We start from the raw sequence: 6,681 nt of genomic DNA, 5'->3' as shown, positions 1-6,681 counted from the left end.
CACAAAGTTCTCTTCTTTTTTTGTTGTTGCTTTATGTCACTGTGATCTAGGGCATTAATCAAATGAAAGCATTTGCACTGTGCCAGATTTTGGCCCACTGCCCCTCTATTTGATTGTATATGAAAGATTTGCACGACTGTTGACAGTAGCAGAGCATACTTGACTGGTGGTATGTGCGCTTCTGTGGGGCATGTTCTGCAGTTTAAACAAAATTGTCAGCACAAAATCCCAAAGTCTTTGCCAGTGCTGAGGCTATTTTACCATCAAAATATGAGATGCTTTGAAAAGACGAGGGGGGAAAGACGGGGATTAAAATAAAATAAAATCACTGGGGAGGGATTATCTGACTTATTTTTTTCTGCTCAAGCAAAACGGGGATTGTAAGGGAAAATGTCTTTCAATGTTCTATTTTATGTTTTTTGTGTGGACTGATTTCCATTTATCTTTTCTCAGCTCTGCCAAATGACGTAAAAGAAAAACATCCCGGGATCCTGTGACTGATGTCATTATCCAGTCCTAATGGGCTGTGGAATTAGAATTAATGTTCAATTAGTCTGGGAAGATGAGAGGCCAAACTCAAAATGGAGAACTTTCATGTTTCTCTTCCCCCCTGTCTGCATGAGAAAGAAGACTGGATCGGTCTGCAGATGGACAGGGGGGCCAATTATCCCAGCTTGATGTCCTTCAGTTCCTCGGTTGGCAGGTGAGGTCTGAGAAGAAGAGACAGCGGGTGCTTTAAAATGTGCATAAAGGTGAAAGGAGAAAAGGAAAAATGATAATTTGAGGTCTTCGCCTTTGACATCCCAACAACAATTTATGCAAATTGACAAAGGTAAGCTTAAAACCAAAGTTGCTGTTTCTTGTTCTAATGTTTAATATTCAAGCAGATTTTGATGTACTTTATTTTCATTTAATGTGCCTTGAAAAGAACATTTTTCAGAGTAGGTTGCAACTACAAAATTCAGTGTATTTTATTTGAATCAGCTAAGAATGAAAAATTATACATTAAGATTTTGTAGAACTGCTTTTTGCTTAAACTATATATGCACATCTTTTACAATATATTTGTGCCTATCTAGAGAATCATATGTTTGAACATTATTCTTTGCAACATTAAAAAAAAATCAAACTCAGATTGCGTTGAGAGGATCTGTCCAATCTTGTCACGGATGCACAATTTGATTCAGGTCTTGATTTTGACCCATGTATACCATGGGGTTTTGCTTTTTTTTTTAAAGCTGCATCCATTTTCCCATCACCTATGACCAGCTTTGCTGTTCCTCCTAAAGAAAAGCATCCCAACAAAGTGATCCCGTCCCAGTGTTTCACTCTGCTGCGTTCAACACGATATACAGAGCTGCTGTTCTGCCACACACAGCATTTTGGCTTGAACTTCAAGTTTGGTCTCATCTACAGCACCAATTATACATCTTTCCAATATGACTATTGGCAATCTGCAAAAAAAAAAAAAAAAAAAAAAAAAAAAGTTTTTTCAAAGCAATTTCCTTCTCACTACTCAAGTGATAAAGTATGGTAAGGGTATTTTGATTTGCAAAAAAGAGGACCCTTGACCAAATCATGAAAGCCTAATGATACTATGTTAAAGGACCAGTGTGTAAGATGTACACCCATCTAGTGGTGAGCTATATTAATTACAAACAACCTCACCGTTAAGTGCTTAGTAGCCTAACTACTTCAGAAGCCGGGGAGTGTCATAAATGTGACAACGCCAACAACAGACCTCTGAAATTCTATGGATAGTACAGCTTAAGACTATGTTTATTTCTCGTTGGGGGTTGGTAGGTAGGAGCTCTGCTTTTCCGTCCCAGATTTAGTTAACTCCGTCTTATCTTTAATTGACTAGACATGGAAGTAGAGACGGTTTAGTTCTGTTACAAAAGTGAAAGAGGACTGTTGACACTACAATAACGGGAGACACACAACTGTTCCCCCGTTATTGTTTCAGTACTGTTGTGAGATTAGTCTCCATTGTCCATGCAAATCTGCCGTAGTTTGGGGTACTGAAACCACTTGGGGACACGCCCGGACAGGAGATTCAAGTTTTTGATGCAGTTCAACTTGTGTATGAGCTTGTTGTTGCTAAATAAAGGAGTTTCCCTCATATCATGACAAATACCAAGACTACCTAATATGAGGAGAATTGCGTCTGTTAAACTCCATTCACAACAATTATGCTGAATATTGCACTTTCTAAACACGTAAACAGCTCTGTGGTCATTTCCAGATTTCTCAGAAAAATCAATTTGCTCTGATTGTCACTCATCTGCAGAAATTATGTCTCCTGCAACAAAAGCTCCACCTTCCTAAGTCCATTCCACCTGTCTGCTTTATTCTTGTAATACATTTTGTTTCTAGATAGACCCGCATTAATGGATCAAATGAAACAGGCCTCAAGTGTACAAATAATCTCTGAATAAAGTTAAGACCAAAATTATTCATAACTCTGATCGTTCTTCCTGCTGCTCTGTTAACACAAACTGCAGCAGGAGATGCTGATGGCTTCATGCTGTGAAAGAAGCCGAAACAGCTCCGCAGAAGGCCTCTAGGTATCACTACTCCTGCACTTACTCACTCGCTCCCTGAGAGGGAAAGGAAGACAAGACAAACAAACCAGCCGTCTCTGCCAGGAGGACAGAGCAGTTGCTGGTCCACACTAACCTGTTTCGAACATAACGCCAAAATAAACGTCACTGTTATTTTGAATGAACTTACCTGTCCAGCAGAAAGCCTGCAACCTCAGTTTTAAATCCCCGCTCCCTCAATAATTATCTCCACCTGGTAATAATAGCTACGCCGATATAGACTCTCGTTTTCTCCTGATTATTACTTCTTTTACTTTTCCTGGTTACTTTCTCTTCTCTCTCGCTGAGCAAAGAGTATGGGAGTTCCTCCATGTCAACAGAAAACGGCAAATAGAATGATCTACGGTTGTCTTTGCTTGTATACTCCTCCTCCACCGACAGCACGTCTTCACTGCAAAAACGGAACTAGAAATAAGTAAAATGTTCCTAAAATCTGTGTATTTGTCCTTGATTTGAGCAGGTAAAATAGATGATTTGCCAATGGAATAAGAATTTTGCACTTAAAATAGGAACAATTCATCTCAATCATCTTATTTCAAGTGCAGTATGTCTAATTATCTTATTTTAGGGGTCAAAATACTCATTCCATTGGCAGATAATCTTATTAACCTGCTCAAATCAAGGATAAATATACTCATTTTAAGAACATTTTACTTATTTTTAGATCCGTTTTTGCAGTGTTCATATAGGAGACAGATAGTTAAAATGGGTACGGCTAACAAGTTTGCCCCCTTCTGCCTACTGAAATCAATAATGCTGATGCAACATGGCATCTGCCATTGGGTGCACCACCACCTATCTATTTATAAACTACTAATTTTAAGCTATGAGACCGCTTTCAATTTTGATGTGACTGACTTTGGCAGAATTTTTATTTATGACAGTAATACTTGATTTTTGCTAATAAAAAGCCAAATTAGTCACACACTATCCCTTTAAAGAAAACTTGCTTTAGGGACATGGAGTGTCACCTCACTGGTGGGTAAGAAACGGTACCAGCAAGAATTAACCAGTAAACACTCTAACCAATCCATGTCCCTTGGTTAAAAGGCATGGATTTGAGTTTTGTTCCTGCTTTCATTCCCCTCTGTCCCTCAAGTTGCGGGGCTATCGCCTTATCTATTGGTTTTCCCACATGCCAGTCATTGTGACGCGCTCGTGTAACACCAATGTCTGTGTTTGTTCCTTCATAGTTTCCGCCTAAAGTGAGCCACATTCATGTTTATACCATACCATACCATACCAGCTTTATTTATAAAGCACTTTAAAAACAACCACAGTTGATACAAAGTGCTGTACAATCCAAAAACACAACAAAATAAATATATTTATAAATAAAAGTAGTTTAAAAACAAAGACATACACTTTAAACTAGATCTCGCTGGTGTTGAAAGCCAAGTTAAATAGATGGGTTTTAAGACGAGCTTTAAAAGTGGACCGAGAAGGGGCCTCTCTGACCTGCAAAGGTAAGTCATTCCATAATTTGGGGCCCATAACAGAGAAAGCCCTGTCCCCTCTGAGCTTCCTTTTTGTTCTCGGTACCTCCAAGAGCAGCTGATTTGCTGACCTGAGAGACCGATGGGGTATGTGGAGTTGAAGAAGCTCAGTGAGGTAAGCCGGGGCAAGATTATGCAATGATTTAAAAACAAACATAAGAATTTTAAAATGAATCCTAAAATATACAGGCAGCCAGTGAAGTGAGGCCAGGACAGGGGTCACATGGTCCCTTTTTCGGGTACCTGTCAACAAACGTGCAGCAGCATTTTGTACTAGCTGCAGACGTGAGAGCAGCGCCTGACTGACTCCCAGATAAAGTGCATTACAGTAGTCCAATCGAGTTGAAATAAAAGCATGGATCACTGTTTCAAAATGCTGCCTGGAAAGAAAAGATTTCACTGACGCCAATCGCCTTAAATGGTAAAAGCTGGACTTAACCACGGCTTTAATTTGGCTGTCCAATTTAAAATCACTATCCACCTTAAAACCAAGATCTGTAATAACAGGTTTAAAATATTCCTCCAAAGGTCCCAGGTCAACAGAGGAGGACTCACAGGAGCCACTGGGTCCAAACACCATCACCTCTGTTTTGTTTTCATTAAAGTTTAAAAAGTTCAAGGCCAACCAAGCTTTAATATCTCCTAGACAAGCCAGGAGATGTTTGATTGACCGTACATCCTGCTGCTTTATGGGCAAATAAATCTGACAATCATCAGCGTAAAAATGAAAAGAGATCCCATGTTTCCTAAGGATAGAACCCAGAGGCAGTATATAAAGAGAGAAAAGCAGTGGGCCAAGAATTGAGCCCTGTGGGACACCGTAAGACATTGAGGCAATAGATGATTTAGAGCCACTAATATTCACCGAAAAAGTTCTCTCCTCCAGGTAAGACCTGAACCATTTAAGAACAGTGCCATCAATACCAACAATGTGGTGTAATCGCGATATTAAAATGTTGTGGTCTACCGTATCAAAGGCAGCAGTTAGGTCAAGTAACATCAGAACAACATGGTGACCAGAATCACATGCAAGAAGAACGTCATTAAAAACTCTAATCAAAGCAGATTCTGTACTATGGAGAGTTTTAAAACCTGACTGAAATACCTCCATGATGCCATTGTCATCTAAAAACTGTGTCAGCTGACAATACACAATTTTTTCTAAGACCTTAGAAAGAAAAGGCAGCTTCGAAATAGAAGCTGCCTTATGAGAAGAAGAGGAAGGCCTCATAAGAAAGTAATAAGACCAGAGTGAACTTGGGAGATTTTTAAGATGCAATCCCCTTGAAGAGCGGAAGAGCGAGGTAAGCTGGTCTTGCGCATGTGCAGTTATTCAAAAAGGGACTTGGGGAAACTTCCAGAAAAATTGCCAACGCTAGATTTAAGTAGATGACTATTGGTCTCATGAAAACAATGAAACCTGGACTTTTTCAGTAATCTATGAATCCACCACTGGAGTGCTTCTCATATTAATGCTTTTCTTGCCCACTCAGTTTGGGTGAATTGTGCCATACTGTTCATTTTAGGATGATATGATTAAACAGTGCTCTGTAGGATGTTTACAGTTCAGGGATTTGTTTGCCAACCTATCCATCTTTGCTTTAACTTCTCTGCAACTTAATCCCTAACCTGTCTGCCATGTTCCTTGGGTTTTATACTGCTTGTTCACTAATGTTCTCTACCAAACCTTTGAAGCCTTCATAGAACAGCTGTATTTACACTGAGATTAAATTACATGGAGATGGCAATGAAGCAAGTTTATTGCCCTGGGGTATCAGAGAAAAGAGGTGAGAATACAAATTGAACATTTTTTAGATTTTTATTCGGAAAAACCTTAAAAAAAGTATATATATATATATATATATATATTTACAAAAATTGTTACGTTTGTGGTTGTACCATGACTAAATGCAAAGAAGTTTAAGTGAATTAATGCAATTTGTAAGGCCCCTCAAATCCACACAGTACAAAAGAAAGCTTTTAAAATAAGGCTTCATCTAGGATGTTTGTGTGGGTTTCTCAAATCTTTTCTTTGTCCACTATGATCGACCATCAAAACCAGATCCTGGTGTAAAGTGACTCCCTTAAGGAGACACATGTGTTTGTGGTTACCCAAAGCAAACAAAGAGCCTGTACCACCACAAAAGAGCCTGTATCACCACAAAAGAGCCTGTATCACCACATGCTCTGTGCAAAATTGTACTTGTCTGAGCAAATTTTACCATCTGGGTTTTCAACCGTAAACTGAAAATGAATGTGTGTTGTTGATTACAGACCTCTAATATCATCTCTGAAACGTTCTCAAGATAATTTGGATCATACATCACAGCACTGAGTATATCGGGGGGGGAATTTAGAGAACTGCTTGAGCCAGAACCGGATCTATGAGTGTATTACAGACGTCCTGCATGGTGTTGCAATCCAGCTTTGAAACAGAAACAACAGCTATAATGAATACAATTCAACATAATTATGATTCAGTTGAAAGATTTCCGCTATTGTTTCAAAGAAAAATGGAATTTCTCAGAAACACGCTACAAAGTACTTGAATGATTTCCAGCGGTCCCATGCAATTACCACTC

Source organism: Fundulus heteroclitus, chromosome 20 (assembly GCF_011125445.2).
Source record: "Fundulus heteroclitus isolate FHET01 chromosome 20, MU-UCD_Fhet_4.1, whole genome shotgun sequence".
NCBI lineage: Eukaryota > Metazoa > Chordata > Actinopteri > Cyprinodontiformes > Fundulidae > Fundulus > Fundulus heteroclitus.
The sequence above is the reverse complement of the archived record's forward strand: the minus strand, read 5'-3'. Positions refer to the sequence as shown.